This window comes from Geotrypetes seraphini, chromosome 6, assembly GCF_902459505.1.
Source record: "Geotrypetes seraphini chromosome 6, aGeoSer1.1, whole genome shotgun sequence".
In the NCBI taxonomy this organism is placed as follows: domain Eukaryota; kingdom Metazoa; phylum Chordata; class Amphibia; order Gymnophiona; family Dermophiidae; genus Geotrypetes; species Geotrypetes seraphini.
The window spans coordinates 235,875,661-235,900,077 of NC_047089.1; the positions used below are offsets into that span (position 1 = coordinate 235,875,661).

At 42.6% G+C, this 24,417-nt stretch overlaps 1 protein-coding gene and 2 non-coding genes across 6 annotated transcripts in view; all 3 read right to left on the minus strand.

The window, feature by feature from the left end:
- Nucleotides 1-24,417, minus strand: part of ERG (ETS transcription factor ERG) — a 429,387-nt gene that overhangs the window by 173,622 nt on the left and 231,348 nt on the right. The window lies entirely within an intron of this gene.
- On the minus strand, nt 7,720-7,792 carry TRNAK-CUU. The gene has a single exon. It is a non-coding gene; the product is annotated as a tRNA-Lys (tRNA).
- On the minus strand, nt 7,815-7,887 carry TRNAV-UAC. The gene has a single exon. It is a non-coding gene; the product is annotated as a tRNA-Val (tRNA).

Genomic DNA, 24,417 nt, shown 5'->3' on the forward strand with positions numbered 1-24,417 from the left:
TTTATAAATCTTTCCTTTTTGGTTAAGTCTTGATAATAATATTGTCATTTATAGCTAAAGAGACATATGATCAAGAAACTGATTTATTTTACTTTTGTGATTATGATAAACATACCAAGGGCCTCAAAATAGTACCTGGCGGGCCGCATGTGGCCCCCGGGCCGTGAGTTTGAGACCACTGCCATTGACTGTATTTGTTAACATACAATAATAGAGATATATCTTTTATTTCTTAGATTTCTGTACACATCCAGGGTGGGGGGAGGGGAGGGGAAAGTATTTGGGAAAGTTTAAAAATATTTAAATATAATATTGTAATAAATAATATGATTTAATATATTAACAATTGGGAGGGGGGAAATGGATGTTTTCTTTAATAATGTGTGTAATATGGTATATTTTATGCAATCTGTTAAAGTTATATTAATTGTAATACACTGTCAAAGCTTGAAAATTAATAAAGAATTTTTTTAAAAAAACCACCACTTTTTAGATATGTTATTATTTTGGTTAGTCAAAGAAAGGGTGGAATCCAAGACAAACCCAAGGAATTCTAGAGGAAAATTCAATCTTCAGGGTATCACCCGAACTTAGGGACTGTTTTACAAAGCCACGCTAGCGTCTGCAGCGTGGTAACGGCCCCGAAGCCCGTAGAGATTTAAAGGGCTTCGGGGCTTATGGGGAATTTAGGAAACACCTAAAAACATACCTGTTCCTGAAGTATTTAGTCAACTAACCTGTAGAATCCTACTCCACAATAACTGATCTCTAGCGCTGTTAATAACTAGCTTCTAACCTTGTTAATTCTACTTAATTTGTAACATCTTTTAACCATTGTAAACCGCATAGAACTTCACGGTCCTGCGGTATATAAACTGTTATTATTATTATTAATCTTATAGAAGAAGGTAAGTTGTGTGTAACAGAACCAAACCATAACAGGTTTTGTTTTAGAAAAAGTTTGAACAATTATAAATTCCAGGAGGATTTTAAGCCTGTGACTGAAAGCATTATAAGCATAATTCTAACATGCTGTTTTAGATCCTGAGGGGTTTTTCTTCTGTTTCATATGACATTTATTTCCCCCTACCCCACCCCCCACCCCTTTTAGGAAGCCGCGTTAGGCTTTTTTTTTAGCGCCAGCCACAGTGGTAAAATCTCTGATGCTCACAGAATTCCTATGAGCTTTGGAGTTTTTACTGCCGCGGCCAGCAATAAAAAAGCCTAACACAGTTTCATAAGGGGGGGGGGGGAGAGGATTAGTTAGCTATGTACAGTATTAATTTGCTGCTTAAAGCCAAAGTGGCTTACAATGAATCTAATCTAATATAAACCTTAAGTTATCTCGGAAAGTTGGTAAAGTAGTATGTCGTGGTGGACTACATCGAAAGCAGCAGAAAGATCGAATTGTAATAGGACAGCGAATTTGTTACGTGAATGTAGTTGTTGCACCTTTGAAATTAGGGAAACTAGGAGGGATTCGGTGCTGAAGCTGGGTCTGAAGCCATATTGGTAGGGATGGAGAACAGAGAATTTCTCGAGGTAGGAAGAGAGCTGGGTAGCGACTATGGCTTCTAGAAATATTCACAATAAAAATAATAAGCAAATGTATTTCAGTTTTATATCCTACTAGCTGATGTCCCGGCGTTGCACGGGTATTTAATTATAGCAATAACACTGTAAATGGATTCAAATAAAGATACTTTATAGTGGTGAATGAAATTATTTTTTACAGCTTTATAAAAAGTACAATATTCAAATAATAATGTGAAATATTTGACAAAATGAATACAATACAACTAACACAAAACTTGATTATACACAACATTTTTAGTTTCACCTCCAGGAGCAAGAACATATACATTCTTGGGTGAACCCACCCGTGAGCAAGCAACATAGAGTTGTCCATGGGAAAAACAGGGGGATCTTAAATCCACTCCACAGTATGTAATAGTCTGTCCCTGTGATTTGTTGATTGTGATAGAGAAAGCAAGTCTCACTGGAATTTGCAATCTCTTAAACTGAAAAGGAAGATCTGTTGGAATAAGTGGTATCCGCGGGATAAATACGGTTTCACCTTGTCCCTTTCCGGTTAAGATAGTCGCTTCAATTACATTGGCCAGTAACCTCTTTACACAAAGACTTGTGCCATTGCAAAGTTTTGGTGGGTCAAGGTTGCTAAGTAAAATAACTGGAGATCCCACAGCTTTTTACATTTTTTCCATTGACATGAATGGGTGAAATCTGATTTTCTGTTTGTAGCTCCGCCCACGTGTGCAGGTGGGCCGCGAGACCCCCAGAACATATCACCCCAGGTAGTGAGGGATCTGCATACCAAGTTTCGTTCAAATCGGTCAAGCCGTTTTTGCGTGATCGCGGCACATACACACACACACACCTCCGATTTTATATATATAGATTAGTAACTTAGCCCTCTCCCCCTCCCACCCTTTATCAAGCTGCAGTAGAGCATTTTAACGCTGGTTGGCAAAGTAAACGCTCTGACGCTCACAGGATTTGAATGTACATCAGAGCATTTACCTCACCGGCCAGCGCTAAAACGTTCTACTGTGGCTTGATAAAATGGGGCCTTAGTGAGGAATTCATCAAAGGGCGCATTAGCAGACGCAATTTCATCAACACGCACAAACACGTTAGTGCACGCTAATTGCTAAAGATACCTGCAAAACAATGGCCTACATTAGCGGCATCTATGTTAGACGTATGCTCTTATTCTCTTAAGAACATAAGAATTGCCATACTGGGAAAGACCAAAGGTCCATCAAGCCCGGTATCCTGTTTCCAAAAGTGGCCAACCAAGGTTCCAAGTATCTGGCAGAAGCCCAAAGAGTGGCAACATTCCAGAGCTGAGATTGTGATGTCATAAAGCCTCATTCCACCAATGCCTAAGAGTCAAAGTCAACAGTGATGTCACAATGGCTTAATTGTCCTATACATGGCTCACATGAAAACATAAGAATTGCCATACTGGGAAAGACCGAAGGTCCATCAAGCCCAGTATTCTGTTTCCATAAGTGGCCAACCCAGGTCCCAAGTACCTAGGTAGATCCCATGTAGTAGATTTTATGCTGTTTATCCTAAGAATAACCAGATTTCCCCAAGTCCATCTCAATAATGGCCTATCGACTGATACGAATGCCATCTTTGGAGGTACCGGTCGATGTAGGTACCATAATCAGAATCAGGCCCAAAATGACCAGGAAGACCTCTAAAACGTCAGTCTCAAAAATGCCCACTTGGACATGGTGAGTAGTAAGACGTCCAAGTACCAGTCTAGGCCATCTTTTGGGTGACTGTCATTTTTTTAAAAATAAGCCCCTGAGTCTGCTGCTACAAGATTAGTCTTATTTATTTATTAATTCATTTACAGTTCACTTCTCCCTCCATATTCGCTGTGATAGGCAGGGCAGGATTAACCAATAGGCCAAGTAGGCACATGCCTAGGGCCCGAAATGGTCAGGGGGGCCCGATGAAGGAGGGCATCAACGTTGTTTTTTCCAAACTGCGATGGGCCCCTCCTTCATCGATCGGCAACGCGGGCCCCACCCCGATTGGCAACGCGCCCCTCTCCCCATCGACGGAAAGTAAGACAAGCAAGCAACGCGGATAAGAAAGGCAACGGGAACTGTAATTGTGCAAGCGGTGCTGTTTGCCCAAAGCTTCCTGTTTCCGCCTGGGCGCATGGTGGGGTGGGGTGGGGCAGGGGGCCCAGTGTACTTGTGTGCCTAGGGGCCCTCGGCGAATTAATCCTGCCCTGGCGATAGGGGATGAACAGAAACGCAAATACAGAAAAACCGCAAATAACTTTTTCATATGTTTATTCGCTGTTTTCTATTAAAAACCATCGTGAATATGGTGAAACCGCGAATAACACGGTGGGAGACCTGGCCTGTTCCTGAAGGAGAGGCAAAACACGGTGAAGAAAGTGCTGGGAATCAGAGATTTTTTTTTTTCTGTAAACGCTTGGAATCAGCGATTTCTCTATGCAAGCTGAAATAATTTGAAGGGAGGAGCCAGTAAGCTAAAAACCGCGACTAATTGCAACCGCGATTGCTGAAACCGCGAATACGGAGGGAGAAGTGTATTTATATGCTGCTCAAAGCCAAAGCGGCTGACAATGAAACATCCACAAGAAAACTCAACACATTCCCCACATCCCTACCAACCGTTACAACTAAATATATTTATTTAACGTGGAGATGATGCAGTATACAAACCTAAGGATTAGATTAGATTATTTTTCAATTTTCTATGGCATTTTCCCAGGGAAGCTCAGAACAGAGACATAAATTTTATTCAGATGCTCAAACATTTTTCCATGTCTGTCCCAGTGGGCTCACACTCTATCTAATGTACCTGGGGCAATGGGGGATTAAGGCCCAAATTCTGTAACCGGTGCCTAATCTTAGGCACCTATTTCGGAGACGCCCAACTAGATAGGGGCCTATCTAAATTGAATAACAAGCTCAATTAAGCTTTTTAATCAGCACTGATTGAAACGTAGGCGCCTGTCAAGAAAGAGCGATTTTGGACCAAGGCGCCTCTAAAAATGTAGGCGACCTTCAAAAAAAATAGATGCTATGGGGCTCATAATCGAAAGAGAAAAACGTCCAAAAACCGGCCTAAGTCGGCACTTGGACAAACATTTCTCAAAAATGTCCACGCGCCGATAATAAAACCGGGTTTTGGACGTATTTCTAAACGAACTAGGCCTTCATATTGCCACTCAACATCCAAAGCTAAACAGGGCGTTTCGGGAGGCGTGTCGAGGGCGGGAGTTGGGCGGGACGTGGGCCAGCTTAGACTTAGTCGTACAGCATGTATAACCGAAAGTTTAACCCACCTAAACTCACCAGATAAGCACTGCAAATACATAACACAGACCCCCACACACTACCCCAGTGATCACCAACCCCCCCCCCTCACCCCCATAAAAATTTTATTCAGAACTTTAAATTTCAGCCTCCAGACCATCATCACCTGGCCGCCTGGCATAGGAAAGCCTAGTTGTCCAACCCAGAGGCAGTTTAAGTCATCTTGGAGGTGGGTTAGGGACCCATAGAGAAGAGGACCCATGCCCATAAGCCCCTGTAATCACTGCATTGATACTTAAACATGTGCACTCCCCTATACACTCCCAAAACCCTTTTTTACTGGCATATAAGTGGCTCCTGCAGCCATAAGGGCTATTATGGTGGTAGATAAGTGGGTCTAGGGGATTCTGGAGGTGGTTTGGGGGGCTCACCATGACCTATAAGGTAGCTATAGTGAGGAGAAGCCATGGCACTCTTTTTGTGAAGTTCACAGCAGTGCCCTGTAAAGTACCCCACTATTTAGGTGCCATGTCTGGGTGTCCAGTCCATCACTTTACAGACACCTCCCACGTTCAACAGGGCTTGTTCTAGGCGTTTTGGACTTGGACGGAAATGTGGTATAAAGATGGACGATTTAGTGGCTTGGACGATCAGATTGGCAGGAAGTATAATTAGACGATTTTCGAAACGAAAAAAAAGTTGGACGTATCTTTCGAAAATGTGTCTTAAGCTGTTTTTTTTACTTTGGACGACTTGCAAGTTGGATGTAAACAGACTTAGACGTCCCTTTTGATTATGCCCCTCCACGCATGTTAGGCGCGGGCGTGGCTTTGTGTTAGGTGCCTTGGTACAGAATCGCTGCTCTTAAGCATGCTTAAGCGCTCGCATGGCTGATTAACTTATAGTCGTGCCTAGAGCTGGCCTGTTTATTGGGCGCCTCCACAATAGGTGCCGCTCAGCGTGATTCACTAAATAGCACCCCATTGTACTTGAATCGCGCTGAAAGGTGCCTATATCAGCACCTAACTTTTGGGCACTTCTTATAGAATTTGTCCCTAAGTGACTTGCCCAGAGTCACAAGGAGCAGCATAGGATTTGAACCCACAACCTCAGGGTGCCGAGGCTGTAGCTGCAACCACTGTGTCACACACTCCCACTTATTGATTTCATTTTCTATCCCGACCTCCCCAAAGAGCTCAGAACGGGTTGCAGGTTAACCTAAATAACATATACACTTCTCCCTCGTTATTCGCGGGGGATAGGGGCAGAGCCGGACCGCGAATGGCGAAAAACCGCGAATATCTGGCTCTGACCCATCCCCACCTCCCTTCCGCCTTCCCCTGGCATCCCGGCCTTACCCGGTGGTCTAGCTGGTTTTCGGGGCAGAAGTGATCTTCCTACGCTCCTGCCCCGTGCAGATAGCCATTAAGATCGCTCCTGCCCCGAAAACCAGCTAGACCACCAGGTAAGGCCAGGATGCCGGGGAGAAGACAAAAATATGGGGGGGTTTCCCTCCTCCCCCCCAAAAAAAAATCACGATTATGTGAAATCACAAGTAGGGAAACCGCGAATGGGGAGGGAGAAGTGTAATTACATTTTGTTCCATACAAGATTTTTTTTTTATCCTAACTCGAAACATACTAGAATGACACGGTGACAAATTTCATCACCGTTCCCATCCCCGCGGGAAATAATCCAATGTCATTTTCTAGTGTCTATTTCAACCTTTGTCCTACACCAGCATTCTTCAAAGCAAAGCTTGTGGGTCAGTGGTTGTGGCCATTCATACTCTGATTCTTCCCTCTCTCCTTAAAGAATGACATGAAGATGGTTTCCCACGGTTATCCGCGGGGACGGGGACGGTGATGAATTTTGTCACCGTGTCATTCTAATACCAATATGCAGAATATGCAGTTACAGGTTGTGTCATTAAAAAAAAAAAAGAAGCCAATCAGCACTCAAGCACTGACAGGAACGTTAGCACAGAATAATGAGCAGCTGGTTAACACCACAATTTAAACGGTTCATAGTCATTCGCGCTTGAGACTTCAGCGCGCCGACATTGCAGCGCTGACAATTCGGCGCAAGACACCAGCGCGCCGCCTAAAAAGTGACTTTTAAAGAGCTCCGATGCGGGGTGTGAGTGGGGAACCCCCCCCCCCCAGTTTACTTCATACTCATCATGCTGCCGTTGGGAGGGGGGTTGGAACCCTCCATTATAGAGTAAACTTAACTTGCATCCCCCACACCCTTGCCCACATCAGCGCGAACAGTCTGAAGTAAAGTGTGGGGGGTTCCCCCCCCCACACCCCCTGTCGGACCTCTTTAATAGTCACTTTTTAGGCAGCGTGCTGGTGTCTTGCGCCGAATTGTCGGCGCTGCAATGTCAGCGCGCTGAAGTCTCGCGCGCTTTTGTCCCGTCACCATTTAAACACATCGTTACTTTGTATGATCATTATTCTGAGCATGCTGTGGTAACTTTGTTGTGCAGTATTCATGGTAGAATTTGATTCTTGTGACTTGGATTGGCCTCCGTGAAGACGGGATACCATATGGCTCCAGAAAAAGGAGGACGGGTTCGTCTAGAAGATCTTTTTATGCAGATTTGGGATCCTTATATTCAAAACCTTTCACCTAGAGCAAGAAATTTAATTCTCAATGAATTATATTGAAGCTATGGTTGTCTAAATTGCATTCCGGTTCTTTATTTTATTTATTTATTTATTTTTGTCACCTTTCATCCGGGGAGGGGGAAAGGAATATGGGATGGAGGGGGGAAAATGAAAAGAGTTGAAAAGAAACATAGAAACAGACGGCAGATAAGGGCCACGGCCCATCTAGTCTGCCCACCCCAATAACCCTCCCCTAAAAAAGAATCCTAACTCGCCCAACGTGGGGCTCAAACCCACGACCCTGAGATTAAGAGTCTCATGCTCTACCGACTGAGCTAGCCGGGCAATTTTCTAAAATTATCTGAGCTGGTTCCACTGGGGCTCGAACCCAGGACCTTCTGCATGTAAAGCAGTCGGGATAACCACTACACTACAGAACTGCCCAGATTACACTCTGGAACCGCCCAGAGAGGGGAGGGGGGCGGAGGAAGGGAGGGGGAAGGGAGAGAGGGGGGGTGATAATGTGGGATTATGGTTTATAATATAAAATGTTTGAAGGAATGATAATATTTGATAATATGTATGATATGGAATGGAATTTTTTTTTTAAAAAATATGTGATTTCATTTGCAAGGAATATCTTTATATATTATCTGAATGTATTTTCCTTTGTTCCTTCAATGAAATGTTGAAATGAAAAGGAGGATGGATTGAGACATCCGGGTTTTACTTCCATTGCTTTCAACAGACATAAAATCCAGAGGTCTCAAGCCATCTTCTTTACTTCCATCTACTTTACTTCCGGGTGACTTGGAAATGATGTCAGAAGAAAGGCCAACGCAGGCGTGAGCGGCAGGCCAGAGAAGCTGCTAGTGCTGGCAAAGATTTAAAGCGGTATGGGGGGGAAGGGAGGGTGCGAGTGGGGTGTGTGGAGGCGGAAGGAGAGGGGGCAGAGAGGAGGGCATGGGGGCATCACCGCCCTGGGCGCCTCCTACCCTCGCTACGCCATTGCCAGTATCCTGATTCATGTGTGTATGTAATGCCTAAATGGATGAAATGTTACAGAATTGTCCCCTACATGAATGGCCTGCTATAGGGTGGGAAACTTACAGCACATTGGAGTGAGTATGTAATAAGTCTATCCAAGCTGTCAGTGGACATATCTTATGGTAAAGAGTTTTTCTCCTGTCTGGTAACTGTATGGGAAAATGTTGGGAACACCCCCAACAGTTAGCACATGATAATTTGAGCACTCATCGTGTGGTAAGTGCTTTACCGCACTTCAGTAAAAAAAAAAAAAAAACCCTAGGCCTCGAGAGAATTTGTGAAACGTTCAAAGTTTAAAGGAAGAATTGTATTACATTACACAGAAAAGCCAAAACTGTGGCACATGGGTTTGTGTAGGACTCGTGGGAATTGTCCGGTGAATTATGCTTTTTTTTTCAAGTACCTTTATTAAGTCTTTATTTCAAAAGTTAGATGTGGCTTAGTCTGGTCCACGTTTGGATCTAGTCATAACTCCATGCAAGCTATAAATTAGTGGGCCCCTAGAGGGCAGTGTGTCCACCAGTACAGAGAACTCTTAAGCAGACAGACATGTCCTTAGGGCAGGTCTTTCTCTGCAGGATTTTTATTTTTTTTTTTTCATTCTTGCGGATAACCAAGCATAAAAAAATGTAATGGAGCTACACTGACATACGAAAACAGTCTGGAATTTGACTTTCAAAATAAAGGTATCACCTGTATGCCAAGTATATTAAAAAAACGAAGCCACCTTGACATACAAAAACAGTCTGGAATTTGACTTTCAAAATAAAGATATCACCTGTATTCCTATGGTTTGTTTTATTTCTATGTATTAAAATAAGGTGTCAATGCAGCCTGCAGTAAGAACCAGCACACTATGAATTTCTACTGTTGCTATGTGAACCTTTGCTGTAGTTGCATTGCTAAACTGTGTAGTTTCATGCAGAATACAAAGGTTTCATTGGTACGCTAGTGTTGCAGAAAGCTGGATACCATTAAAAGTTGTGGTATCATTTATTAGACCAAAATAAGAGACAATAACCGCCTCCCTCCCCCCCGCCCCCCCACGCTCCCACACACATGAAGCTAATAAAGGGCATGGAGAACTTGGAATACGAGGAACGACTTAAGAGACTGGGATTGTTCTCCCTTGAGAAGAGGAGACTGCGAGGGGATATGATCGAGACTTTCAAAATACTGAAAGGAATCGACAAAATAGAGCAGGAAAAAAAATTATTTACAATGTCCAATGTGACACGGACAAGAGGACGTGGACTGAAGCTAAGGGGGGACAAGTTCAGGACAAATATCAGGAAGTTTTGCTTCATGCAATGAGTGGTGGACACCTGGAATGCTCTCCCAGAAGAGGTAATTGCGGAATCCACCGTTCTAGGATTTAAGGGTAAGTTAGATGTACATCTCCTTATGAGTGGCATAAGGTGACATAGGTAAGGGTAAGCTAGACGCACATCTCCTTATGAGAAACTTAGAGTGATATAGGGACTAAAACTATGCCAGGGTACACCTGGTGGGGCCTCCGCGTGTGCGGATCGCTGGACTTGATGGACCTAGGGTCTGTTCCGGAGATGGCACTTCTTATGTTCTTATGTTCACACACATACTTCTTATTTCCTCAAACACTTACAATACTGTACAGTGGTGCCTCACACAACGAACTTAGTTCGTTCCAGGAGCAAGTTTGTTATGCAAAAAGTTCGTTATGTGAAACGCGTTAAGTGCAGTGACTAACGACTGCCTGCAGTGCCTGCGCGGAAGGATGCAATACATCGGCAGCGATCGTGGAAGCTCGGGCGACTTCGTTGTGTGAAACGAAGTTCGTTGTATGAATCATGACATGAAGTTCGTTGTGTGCAGCGTTCGCTGTGCGAGGCGTTCTTTATGCGAGGCACCACTGTATTTGTAATCTGCAAGGCTTCCACTGCACCAACACTAACCAGTGTAGTTTCAACCATAGCAGGCCGGTGTTTACCATATTTTTCGCTCCATAAGACACACTTTTTCCACCCCCAAAAAGGGGGTGGAAATAAGGGTGCGTCTTAAGGAGCGAATGTTTTTTTTAAAAAACCCGTACCTCCTTTTGGCGTCCTAGCGGTCCAGCGCGCTTTCTGCACTCCTGCTTGGGTTCCGCTGCTCTCTTCCGGCAGCAGCAGCGGCACAGTGGTGCATGAGGCAGGCACGCACTTTTTCCGTACCTGCTTGGTCCCTCCCTACACTCTGAATGGCTGCCTGTCGGTTCTCACGGGACGTGCGTGCGTTAAAAACACTAGTGCACCTTTGTAAAAGGAGCCCATAGTTAAAGGTATTTCCAGAGAGCGCAGAGAGGTTAAGATATTCCAAAGAGAATCAGGAAATACTCTGTCTCCAGATAAAGGAGCTGCTTGACCATTGTTCCACTAACTACATAGGAAGAGGCACAATTACAAACTGGTTTCCAGTTCCTCTAAGGCAGGGGTAGGGAATTCCGGTCCTCGAGAGCCGTATTCCAGTCGGGTTTTCAGGATTTCCCCAATGAATATGTATGAGATCTGTTTGCATGCACTGCTTTCAATGCATATTCATTGGGGAAATCCTGAAAACCCGACTGGAATACGGCTCTCGAGGACCAGAGTTCCCTACCCCTGCTCTAAGGACAAGGGGGCCCTTCTTGCAGCTGCAATGCCACAATGCACTCCTGCAAGCTCACCGACAGGGGGAAGCAGTGCTTCAAGACTCTTAGGTCTATCGAGGTAGATATTCAAAGGGGTCAAGTTTATTTTAAAGTGTCCTCTATAATTTGAACACACTTAGAGGCATCAATCTAGATCAGTGGTTCCCAAACCTGTCCTGGGGGACCCCCAGCCAGTCAGGTTTTCAAGATATTCCTAATGAATATGCATGAGAGAGATTTGCATATAATGGAAGAGACAGATATGCAAATCTCTCTCATGCATATTCATTAGGGATATTTTGAAAACCTGACTGACTGGGGTGAAGGGACACGTATCAGAACTTTAGTAAGTGTCCTTAGGCATATGTTGTTTAAAGATGCAAAGGTAGGCCCTGTTTATCTTTCCCTTCTTTGAAGATGGTATAAGGACATCTATGTTTGTCTTTCTTTCTTTGACATGAATGTTTAAACAGAGTTGTAGTGAAGTGAATTCAATTGTTTTGTTAAGCCGTATTTACAGACAGCTTTAGTTAAGAAGCTCTGCTGGTCAAGGCTTTTTTTGACCCTCTGTGGACTTCAATCTCCAGATAGGAAAAATGCTGATGTGTTTAAAGTTTCATGTGACCTGTATCCATATATGGTTTGTATTTACGTCACATGCCATCACATGCTGACAAACCTGATTCGTATAAAAGATGTGAAACTCATAGTAAAAGACGGACATGTTTTGAAAGATGGTTTCTGGTCTTTAAGATGTGTCCCCAGGTACCTGACTTACAAATGACAGAGACAGAGAAAGTATGGGGCAGGAATGGGACCTGAATCCTTTTCAGTTGGGGGCACGTCCGCGATGGGCAGATGATATCACCAATATTTTGTGAGTATTTCTGAATTTTTCTGTTCTTTAATACTCACTGGGTAGTGGTGACCTGTACCCAACCCTTTATTTTAAGTTCAAGCTTTGGGTTCTCTTATGGAGTTTTTTTGGGAAAAATCTCGGGGTACTTTTGGTAAGCACCCCTCATATATATAAGCAGCTGCCATTCTTTCGGGAAGAATGAAATTATTTATAGAACCCCCCTGCCCACTCTGTCATTTGTAAGGTTAAAACTTTTATAGAGTATAAGATTTTATTGTCTCTTATTACTGTACCTCGCTTATAAGGTAAGATAAGCGAATATTTTTGCATTGTTATATTGGCTTTGTAATGAGTCATAAGGCACTTAGGTTACTCCTAGACAAATGAGACTTGTACGGCTGTGTGTGTGTATGACATTTTTCCTTCAGCTCCCATCTTTCTGTGTCACCAATCTTTAATACTGAGGTAGGACATGCTGTTATGTGGAATGAATTGAAAGCGCTGTTTGAATCAGTCTAAGATCTTTCCCTTGTAGTTAAAAAAAGAAACAAGAAAAAGAAAAAATTCCGTTTTAGAGGTTTTCTTTCTTGTGCAGAGCAAAGCTAATCTGTTCTTTGCTTTCATTATCAGGGTCTGTGCATGAATGTTTTTGTCCCTTCCCCCAGACTTCTCTGTTTGGGCTTCCACTGACCCCCTATAGTGCTTCTTTGAAGTTACTCATTCTTGGTTTTATAAAGCAGTAAGGTGAGATTCCACTGCTTGTCTCTTGACTTTTCTCCGGCATTATCAAAACCACCATCTCTTCTTATAATACGCCCATCGCTCTTGTTGCCAAAGCTGATGGCATTCCCTGTTTCGTCCTAGATTTTCGGGCTGTTAATGTTTTGGTAATTCTCATTGCACTTATGTTTCTTCCACCATTCCACCGGCAGCCAATGATTTTTTCTGTCATTGTCCTAAAGAATGTTTTATTTTTAGTCCCTTTGGTGAGGTTGCCTTCACCTTTAAGCAACAGTATACCTAGTGTGGAATGTCCTTCGGGCTATTCTACAAGTCATGCACTGCCCCTCATGGTCCTATTCTTATTTTGTACAACTTTTTGTGTTCCATAATTCAGGAGACCTGTCCGATTGATAATTTTCACCTTTTATAATGATTGTCTGTGTGTGGTCACAAGGTGTCATGAAATAAACTGCACTGGTGTACATCTGAAGTGAAATACCTGGGTTTTGTCCTGTCTCATGGTCAGAGGAAAATCTGCACTTTCTGCATTGCTGCTGTTCTGGGTCTGCCCCCGCCCAGCTAACAAGAAAGACATGCTTACTTTTCTTGCTATGATTGGTCACTGCCGCCAATGGATCTCTGCTTGTTCCTTCTATGACCAGATTTTGAGACAGACCCTGGTTTCTGAAATGACTGCTCTTATCAGATGGACTTATGAAATGTTGGACATTTAAGATGTGCTTTGGTTTCTAGCTCAAGTTTGGGTTTCCCTGCTTATGCCCACATGTTTTATCTCTTTGTTTGGGACTATTGTAACACCATGAAGGGAGAACATGGCGGTAAGTTACGCTCTGTTGCCTTTTTTTATAGTCACTCCTGTTCAAGAAAGCCCTGGCTGCTTGTGCTATTGTGGTAGAGATGGTTACTTCTTTGATCCTAGGTCACCCCATTACCCTTCATACTTTTCACGATGTCCAAGCCCTTCTTTTAAATAGGCTTCTGGGTCTCAAGGGTGAACAGGATTCTCTTCCTCTCTTTTTTCACAGCTTCCTCTGAATTTGTTGCCTGGCGTTTGGCAGGTGCCCAAAGCCGCCCTTTTGGACGGACTTTGGTGCAAAGAGGGGAAACCCTGGATACCAGCTGCTAGCTCTCCCTTATTCATTGTCCAATATCATGGTATTGGTTATCGTAGTGCTCGCTCGACATTTTAACTTCTTGCTAGTGATATCTTCATTCTTGACCTTTTGTTCCTTGATACAGAGATATATAGCTCAATAATTACAGCTGGCACGGTTGTGAATTGAAAATAAATTGGAAAATACAATTCCTTTCTATTGTTTTAGCTGAAGTTAGGATGTTGCTAATTTAAAATGTTTTTTCCGGATTTATACATAGCCATCCCAGATCCGTTTTGGCACAGATATTTCTAATGTTTTCCACGGGTCCTCTTTATCACTGCAGAGATAGAGACGCTCCAAAGAGACATTAGCTTTATGCCTTTTTTCAAATATGAGATGGTTATGATATACATTATTTGTTATTTTGGTTTTTTTATATCAATGTGTTTATTTGCAGAGTTAAATTCAGCCCTGCACACTTGACAGATGGAGAAATAGCTCCACGCTTAAAACTTTATGTTTTGTCTGTGTCATGTCTACTTGTTTTAGTTTAGTGGGTACCCCAGGATACATAATATTGGCCATTTCTAGAGCTCTTTTTCCACTTCTTACTAGCCTAACTGCGCAATGTTCTTTTACTTATAGCTTTTATATTCTGAATATAGTTTAGTTAGGGGTTATAAGAAAAAGCTTTATTTTATGCAGCGTTTATTTCGTGGTGTTCCCTACATATGATCCATACATTTCTGAATACATTCAGTACATCAGTATGGTCTCTCTGAAGTGCATAATAGTTATATGCAGCACACAAAAACATATCCTTTTGGATTGTTCAATTAAGAACCTTAAGTAACTGAGTATTGTCTCTCTTTTGCCATGGCTATGCTAAGTGAATGAATTGGTATTGTTGCATGTTGCCACATTCAGTACAGGCAACATGGTTTCTCTTGTTTTCTATCTCTTATTTGGATCACATTGGAGTACAGCTGCTGAATGATATTTGGAATGCTTTTCAAGCATTTCTTTTCAAGTATCTCTTTCTGTATGCACAGACATCTGGCTGTTCTCCCTTTGAGATTCTCACGGGATGACCTTTCCCTGCCCCATGGGTAGATTTTCCCTTGATACAGGAGGAATACGTCTAAAAGCTAATTGAAATATTAGGGCTTGTTCAAAGAAACGTGTCTTGCACTTCTCCTTTCTCTCCACAGATTCCTACCCATTTTTTCCAGCCTGGTGATTATCCAGCAGCTTTCCAAGGATCGGAAGCAGACGGATTTCCCCTTTGGCCTTCCCACTACTGTGATCGCTGTGACCAGGCCCGCTGCACTCACTGAGGAGTTTCCTGTTTGGATCCACGCAAGTCGCTTGAAGAGGGTTAACCTAAAACCCCAGAAGCAAGTCTTCCCTGCGCAGATTTCACCTCCTCCAGTGGAACAACATGATGATCTCATTGCAGCATTCTACCAACTTTATCATTCTCTTACTGGCACCGCTGCTGCTAGTTTTTCTCCCTGTATGGATCATTTCTAACTGGGTCTACAGGGATGATGTGTTCTGGGTTCACGACACTTTCTGCCCATACCCATCTGTAAATGACACTCCTGCTGTAAACAGCACCCCCGACACCTCTTTGCGAACACGACGTCAAGCTGGACTACTCCCTCGCAAAGGCTGTCCTTCAATTGGAATCCAGAAAAGACCGATAGTATGCTACCCTTTGGTATAATTCCAGCAGTGTGCAAGTTGCCACCTTCTCCTTTGAGTATTGTGACATTGTGGACTGTTCATCAATTGATATCCCAAGGCTGTGCCATTGGTCCTCAGAGATTCCTAAAACTAAGGACATATATGTATATGTTACTGACTCACGTTGAGGGGTTAAGTGTGCATTCTGGGGAGTGGTAGGGTGGAATATTAATACTGACTGGGCTTATAAACTAGAAAATACCCTGAAAAACAGTGGACCAAAATGGTAAATCACTGCTTACTTGTATGACCTTTCATAAGGTTGGACACTGTTATAGGAAAAGTGTTCCTGTACAAATTATTAAGCTTTCTCTTACTATTGACAACCCTAGACCTACTGATGAAGGTATGTACATTATGGACATGTGGTTTAAGGGTGGGTCTAGCTATCATCAGTTTTCTTACGGGATCTATCTACCTCCACTCATCCTCTCCCGCCATTTTGTGGGGGCCCCAAAAAATACTAACCCACTGGCCCCTACATTCAATAAACTTACTGACATGATGGCTATTGCTAATCCCACTTTTGAAGATATTGTGGCTGTTAAGGTAGGGTTTTCAGAACGTAACCTTTGGTTAGAATGGATGAAATTCACTGCTGATCAACATAATAAGAGTAATTGTTACATATGTGCTCAAGCTAGACCCCATCTAGGAACCGTACATCTGGACCTCCCTCCTGGTATCCAACCATGCCTTTTTGGGTTATTTACCTATCCCCTTTGTGCACTGTAGTGTTCTAAATACCCTTTGTTGCCAGGACAGCAAAAGCTTGATATTGCCGTTACCATCTATAAGGGCAATTACACATGTCATGTTTCTAATCTGACACAGGGTAGTTTTGTAGGTAATTTACCCCCAGGTTATTGTTCTGTCTTGGCTCATAGGTATGCCCCATTGTTGCTGCATCAGATTTGATATTTACTGGCTTTATGGAGACTTTTGGCTCCCTGTTAAGCTACCCAGCCAGTAGATAGGCCAGTGCACTTTAGTTAAGGTTACCATGCTCCTGCATATTTTTCTGAAAGGCATCCTTCCTATTCACATGGTTTTTCCTTTTATTTGTCTTGATATAAATCTGATCACATGTATACATAGATGCTATAGGGGTCCCAAGAGGGGTCCCAGATGAATTTAAGGCCCGAGCTCAGGTTAAGGCTGGGTTTGAGTTCCTTATTCCCTTTATTACTATTAATAAGAATGTTGATCGGATTAGTTAAAATTATTATAATCAGCAACGCTTTGTGAACTATTCTAGGGACGCCTTGCAAGGTATTACTGATCAATTAGGCTCCACTTCTCAGATGGTTCTCAAAATCATATGGCCCTAGATACATTACCAATGCATACTTAGAATCTCACTGGCTACCAATAAAAGCAAGAATACAATTCAAATTCTACTGTCTCCTATTCAAAGTAACCCACGGCGCGGCACCCAGCTACCTAAACAACCGCTTTCACTACTATCTCTTATCCAGAAGAAGGAGAACACAGAACATTTTCACCTACCCTCCTCTCAATGGTACCCGACGTAAGAAACTATATGACAACCTACTAGGGACACAGGCAGCTAATATTGACTCCGATATCTCAAAATTACTGATCGAAATTACAGACATAAAAGAGTTCCGAAAAGAAATAAAAACACTACTGTTCAAAAAATATCTCCCATCAATATAAACCGCCATCTAATGAGTTCCCAACCAATTCCTTGGGAATAGAATCTCTTTATCCAACCCAAACTAAATACCCCCACTGTCCATATCATCAACATTAATTAACCAACATCATGCAATCATCAAAACAACAAATACACTTCCACTTATAGGCATATGATGCTACTCTCCATCCGAAGAAACTTGACTCATCTCATGTAACATCTTTTGTAATCTAGAATATATTGTAATTCTTATTCTCCACCAGTTATAAATTGACTCAGTTGCTATGTAACATCTCCTGTGATATTGAATGTACTGTAATTCTTCACTATTACCTGTAATTAACACTTCTCCTGTAATGTAATTCTACTGGAAATGCCCAGATATCTTCCTTATTGTAATCCGAGGCTATGTTATATCTGCTGCGATGTTGAATGTATTATAATTCTACTGGAAATGCCCAGATATCTTCCTTATTGTAATCCGAGGCTATGTTATATCTGCTGCGATGTTGAATGTATTATAACTCTTCACAGTTACTTGTAATCTACTCTTCTCCTGTAATGTAATTCTACTGGAAATGTCCAGATTCATCTTTATTGTAATCCGCCTAGAACCGCAAGGCACAGGCGGAATAGAAATCCCTAATGTAATGTAATGTAATATGATTCTAGCTGAGAATTCTGTTAAATTCTTCTCAGTATTTTATGCTGTTGTACTTTTCTTTCTGACAATATAGGTCCTCCTATGGACATTCAGAAATTAGCAGACCTCTTTGCTGAGTTCAAATGTAACTCTGATTTATCTAATTTTTGGGATCAGCACTTTAGTTGAATGCATAATCTCTTATTATTTGCACTCTTGTCTTGACTGCTCATGTACTGTGTTATTCGTATTACAGCTCCTAAAAAGACCCCTCCTTGAGAGACATACCTAGAGTATCACTCCCTTCCAGCTCATGCTGTGTATTTGTGACGTCATTTACATGACGTAAGAGGGGATTTGAAGGGACACGTATCAGAACTTTAGTAAGTGTCCTTAGGCATATGTTGTTTAAAGATGCAAAGGTAGGCCCTGTTTATCTTTCCCTTCTTTGAAGATGGTATAAGGACATCTATGTTTGTCTTTCTTTCTTTGACATGAATGTTTAAACAGAGTTGTAGTGAAGTGAATTCAATTGTTTTGTTAAGCCGTATTTACAGACAGCTTTAGTTAAGAAGCTCTGCTGGTCAAGGCTTTTTTTGACCCTCTGTGGACTTCAATCTCCAGATAGGAAAAATGCTGATGTGTTTAAAGTTTCATGTGACCTGTATCCATATATGGTTTGTATTTACGTCACATGCCATCACATGCTGACAAACCTGATTCGTATAAAAGATGTGAAACTCATAGTAAAAGACGGACATGTTTTGAAAGATGGTTTCTGGTCTTTAAGATGTGTCCCCAGGTACCTGACTTACAAATGACAGAGACAGAGAAAGTATGGGGCAGGAATGGGACCTGAATCCTTTTCATGGGGTCCCCCAGGACAGGTTTGGGAACCACTGATCTAGATTATTTTTCATATTTCCTAGCCTAGCTTTCAAGCATTCATTGAGTTGGTATTGTTGTTTGTTAGGATTTTCTTCTAATAGAGGAGTTGGATTATAATTACAAATACAATTACAATTACAACAGCATTTATCAAAGAAAAATAGTAATAAAAAGAAAGAAAGAAAAAAATTAGACTATTGGGCAGGCTGGATGGACCACATGGGTTATTTACTAACTCCACCTTTTACGAAAACATAGAAGTTTTTAGCGCAGCTGCTCCTGACACACATAGGACTCCTTTTATTAAGCTGCGTTAGGGCAGTGGTTCCCAACCCTGTCCTGGTGGACCACCAGGCCAATCGGGTTTTCAGGATAGCCCTAATGAATATGCATGGGGCAGATTTGCATGCCTGTCACTTCCATTATATGCAAATCTCTCTCACGCATATTTATTAGGGCTAGCTTGAAAACTCGATTGGCCTGGTGGTCCTCCAGGACAGGGTTGGGAACCACTGCGTTAGGGCTTTAACACGCAGAATAGCGCACGCCACAATGCCATGCGTGCTAGACACTAACGCCAGCATTGAACTAGCGTTAGTTCTAGCCATGTAGCACGGGGTTAGCACGCACTAATCTGCTGGGTGCGCTAAAATCGCTAGAGCATCTGGAGCAGCGCAAAGCATTCAGCGTGCCGGCCTGTACTAAAAACCGCTATAGTGGTTTTGTAAAAGGGGGGGATAAGTTACTATCCCCCCTCCTTTACTAATGCGTCAGAGTAGTTACCGCTGCTGCTGGCGCTAAAACCCGCTCTACGCGTTAGTACAGGAGGGGGTATGTTACTATGTATTTATATTCTGCTATGTACGAAAAGATATTTGATCAGTGCGGAATAACAATTTCAAGCTACTCAAATGCCAGCAAATTTGCAATTTAATTGAAATAACAACAGTAATTGCATAAAATAGTCTTGAAACTGATGTACTTTTAAAAGTTTGTGAAATTTCAAATAGCAAGAAATCCTTCTTAGATCCGCTGGGAGAGAATTCCAACATTGAACTGAACTGTGAAAAATTGTAGGAAGACCTTAGGAAACTGGAAGACTTGGGCATCCAAATGGTAGATGAAATTTTTGGCCTCTTTTACAAAGCCACGCTAGCGGCCCTGAAGCCCATAGAGATTAAAAAGTTTTGGGGCTCTTGCCATGCGGCTTTGTAAAAGAGGCCGTTAATGAGGACAAATGCAAAGTGATGAACATTGGGAAGAATAATCCAGATCATAAGTTACCTGATATTAGGGTTCACCTTAGGGGTCAGCACCCAAGAAAAAAATCTGGGTGTCATTGTAGATACTACAATGAAATTATATGCCCAGTGTGCGTATGCAGCAAAAAAGCAAACAGGATGCTAGGAATTATTAGGAAAGGGATGTTATATAAGTCCGAGAATATTCTAAAGCAGGGGTGTCCAACCTTTTGGCTTCCCTGGGCCGCATTGGCCGAAAAAATGTTTCTGGGGCTGCGCAAACGCTGCAGTAAGACAGAGGAGGGTGCCAGCAAGATGGTAAACACCCGGGGGCAGCAGAGGAAAACACTGCATCGCCCTCGACCAGGGCCACACAAAATACTTCAAGGGGCCATATGCGGCCCTTGGGCCGCAGGTTGGACACCCCTGTTCTAAAGCCTCTTCTCCCCTCGAAAGGAGGAGATTGAGAGGGGACATGAGCGAAACATTCAAGATGCTGAAGGGGATAGACTTAGTAGATAAAGACAGGTTGTTCCCCCTCTCCAAGGTAGGGAGAAGAGGGCACTCTCTAAAGTTGAAAGGGGATAGATTCCGTACAAACTTAAGGAAGTTCTTCTTCACCCAGAGAGTGGTAGAAAACTGGAACGCTCTTCCGGAGTCTGTCATAGGGGAAAACACCCTCCAGGGATTCAAGAAAAAGTTGGACAAGTTCCTGATCAACTGGAAAGTACACAGGTGAGGCTGAGCTCATTAGAGCACTGGTCTTTGACCTGGGGGCCGCCGCGGGAGCGGATTGCTGGGCATGATGGACCACTGGTCTGACCCAGCAGTGGCAATTCTTATGTTCTTATGTATTGTTCCATGATGTAAGGTTGCCAGAAATTCTATGAGCATTGGAGATGTTACCGCCATGACCAGAGCTAAAAAACCATGCTATGGATTTGTAAAAGGGGGTGGGTATAGGAACTATATTTTCAAATGAATTTCTTATTGGCTCTGAGCATTAAAAGCATTTCAAAATGCTCGTCGGTTAAACAATTCCTGCGTGGTGTAAGAATCTGTCCACCGACGCTGAAGAGTCTCTCCATTGGTGTGCTTGATGGAAGGCTCATATTCTTCATAATAAACATTTCTTTCACCGTTGGATAGCGCTGGAGACTGCATATATCATGTGCAGCAGCATTCAAGAAAAGGTCTAGTTCCGCCCGCAGAGTGTTGCCCCCTTTATTTGATTCATAGAAGCAGAAGAACTTGATGACTTCACTGGAAGATGGTGCTGCATTAGGAGTTGTGTTTGCAGCATCAGCAAGTATTTGGTAGGAGCTCTGGCAGCATCCGACTGGATCCAGCACAGCTTGAATTGTGGATGTGAAACACTTGCTACTATCAAATCATCCTTAGCTTCAAAGTGCTGAATGATTCCATTCATTAGAGCATCAACAAATTTGAGCGAAGGCCTGATGGAGGTAAGGTGTGCATGCAGGGAAGAAATCATTTGGCAGAAGAACTCCCATGAAACACTGGTGCTATAGCAATCAGTTTCATTACCATTTGAGCGGAAAGGTGTTCAGACTTCTTCTCCACAACAGAATACACTTTGCCAACAGCATAATAGAATGAATTCCATCTAGTAATATTTGGTACAGCAAGTGTGGTTTCTGAAGTTTCATATACTATTCCAGCTGCCTGTGGACTTTTTCGGCACTTGTTCCAGAAGGCACTGCTTTTCGCCAAGGCTCTATGGCATCTTCATTGGCCCCTTCTGAATTAGACACGGCAATAAAGTTCATTGTGTGGGTACTACAATGATGGCTTAGGGCAGGGCTGTCCAAGTCCGTTCCTCGAGATCTACTGGCAGGCCAGGTTTTCAGGATGTCCACAATGAATATGCATGAGAGAGATTTGCCTGCACTGCCTTCTTGGTATGCAAATCAATCTCATGCATGTTCACTGTGGATATCCTGAAAACCTGGCCTGCCAGTAGATCTCGAGGACCGGACTTGGGCAGCCCTGGCTTAGGGCCTCTTAACCACTTCAGAGATTCTTTATTACTAATAACAGTACAGGCAAATGAGTTTGCAAATTAGACCCTTTAAGTACGCAAAAACAGTCCAGCCCTTTATGAAATAATTCTTTTAGTTCAGTAGAGCCTATTTGGCTAGCTGTCACCCCATATAGCCGGTACATAATGCACTGTGGAGAGGCAAGAGAAACGAGCTGAATAGGAGGATTAATGAGTACAATCGCACAAATGGAAATTTGTCGTCAATTGTTAGAAACATAGAAACATAGAAAATGACGGCAGAAAAGGCCATAGCCCATCATGTCTGCCCACTCTAATGACCCACCCCCCTAACTTTACACCCCTAGAGATCCCACGTGAGTATCCCATTTTCTTTTAAAACCTGACACGCTGTTGGCCTCAATCATCTGCAGAGGTAGTTCGTTCCAATGATCGACCACCCTTTCGGTGAAGAAGTACTTCCTGGAATCACCGTGAAACTTCCCTCCCATGATTTTCAGCGGATGCCCTCTGGTGATCGAGGGTCCTCTAAGACAGAAGATATCGTCTTCCACCTCGATACGGCCCGTGATATACTTAAACGTCTCAATCATGTCTCCCCTCTCTCTTCGTTCCTCAAGTGAATACAGTTGTAATTTATTTAGCCTTTCTTCATACGTGAGATCCCTGAGCCCTAAAGACCATCCTGGTGGCCATTCGCTGAACCGACTCAATTCGCAGCACATCTTTCCGGTAGTGTGGTCTCCAGAATTGAACACAATACTCCAAATGAGGTCTTACCATGGACCTGTACAGCGGCATTATGACTTCAGGTCTCCTGCTGACAAAACCCCTACGGATACAACCCATCATTTGCCTTGCCTTGGATGAAGCTTTCTCCACGAATGATCACCCTTAAATCACGTTCCGCCATGGTCCTAGCCAAGGTTTCACCATTTAGTGTGCAGGTTCTGCACGGATTTCTCTTGCCCAGGTGCATTACCTTACACTTTTTAGCATTGAAGCTTAGCTGCCAAGTCGATGACCACTGTTCCAGTAGTAGTAGGTCCTGCGCCATACTGTCAGGCAAAATGTTTTTACCTACTATGTTCTGCATGCTATGTAAAAAGTAATGCGAAAGTAATTTGTAAATTTTCTTAACAGTTACTAAAATAAAGTAACTAGTTACTTAATTTTATAAATCTTGTCGAAATGTAACTAGTTACATCGATAGTTACCTAAAACTAGCGTTACTGTAACTAGTTACTACCCAGCACTGAAAGAATGTTATCATGCGTTAATGCAGTTGTGCTATCCAATAAAGAGGCCCGTTATATTCTATGGGCATCTTTGGTGGTTAGTGTGCACTAATGCGACTGCATGTGCTAATAATGCATTAGCGCATGCTAATACTCTTAATGCACTTTCATGATTCCCCACCCCCAGCCCCAACCTTCCGCAGGCAGAAGTTACTATGGCTGGGATTCACTAACCTGCCCGATCGGTCCGATGAATTCAGGAACAAAAGTTTTAAGTTTCAAGTTTTATTAGTGCTTGATAAATCGCTTATTGAATATCTAAGCGATGTACAATTCAAATAAAATAGAAAGACAAATACAATGACTTTAAATAAAAACATACTGGGTTAACATACATGAATCGTGAGGATTGAGGGGGAAAGTTACAATATGTTTGTAGAAGAAAAAATACATTAAAGGGAAAATATCTCAAGAAGGGGAAAAAAAAAATTGTAGGATGTCAAGCCTAGGGACAAAAATTCTGGGGGTCATATATTAAAAGCATCCTTGAAAAGATAAGTTTTTAAAGCTCTTTTAAAAGAAAAGAGGTCCTTTATGTCTCTTATGTACTGGGGCATAGAGTTCCACAAAAGAGGGGCAATAATTGAAAACATGTCTGGTCTTCTAGATCCAATTATTTTCAGGGATGGAACTGTTAACAGATTGTTTGATGGGGAACGCCCCCATCTGCCTGCACGGAGCGCTCTATAGCGATCCCCGTGCACGCGCAGACCATCTGTCAGTGCATCGTGTGTTAATAACCTTAAGAGAGGGGATAGATAAAAGGTGTTGTTCATTCAATCTCAGAGACCTCAACGGGCTGGTAGAGAATTAAGAACTTATCAAGAAATGCCGCGTTCCGCCAAACATCTAAACTCAGATTTAGATGTCACATCAAAAATGCTTGTGGCAAATGCTGATTAGAAGCCTACGGTTAGACATCCGTCTAAATCACACTGGCTTCCAACTCACACTGGCTTCCAATTCCGGCAAGAATACAATTTAAATTCTACTGCCTACTATTTAAAACTATAAACGGAGACAGCCCAACCTATCTGAACAACCGCCTCATCCAAACCACCTCAACAAGGTATA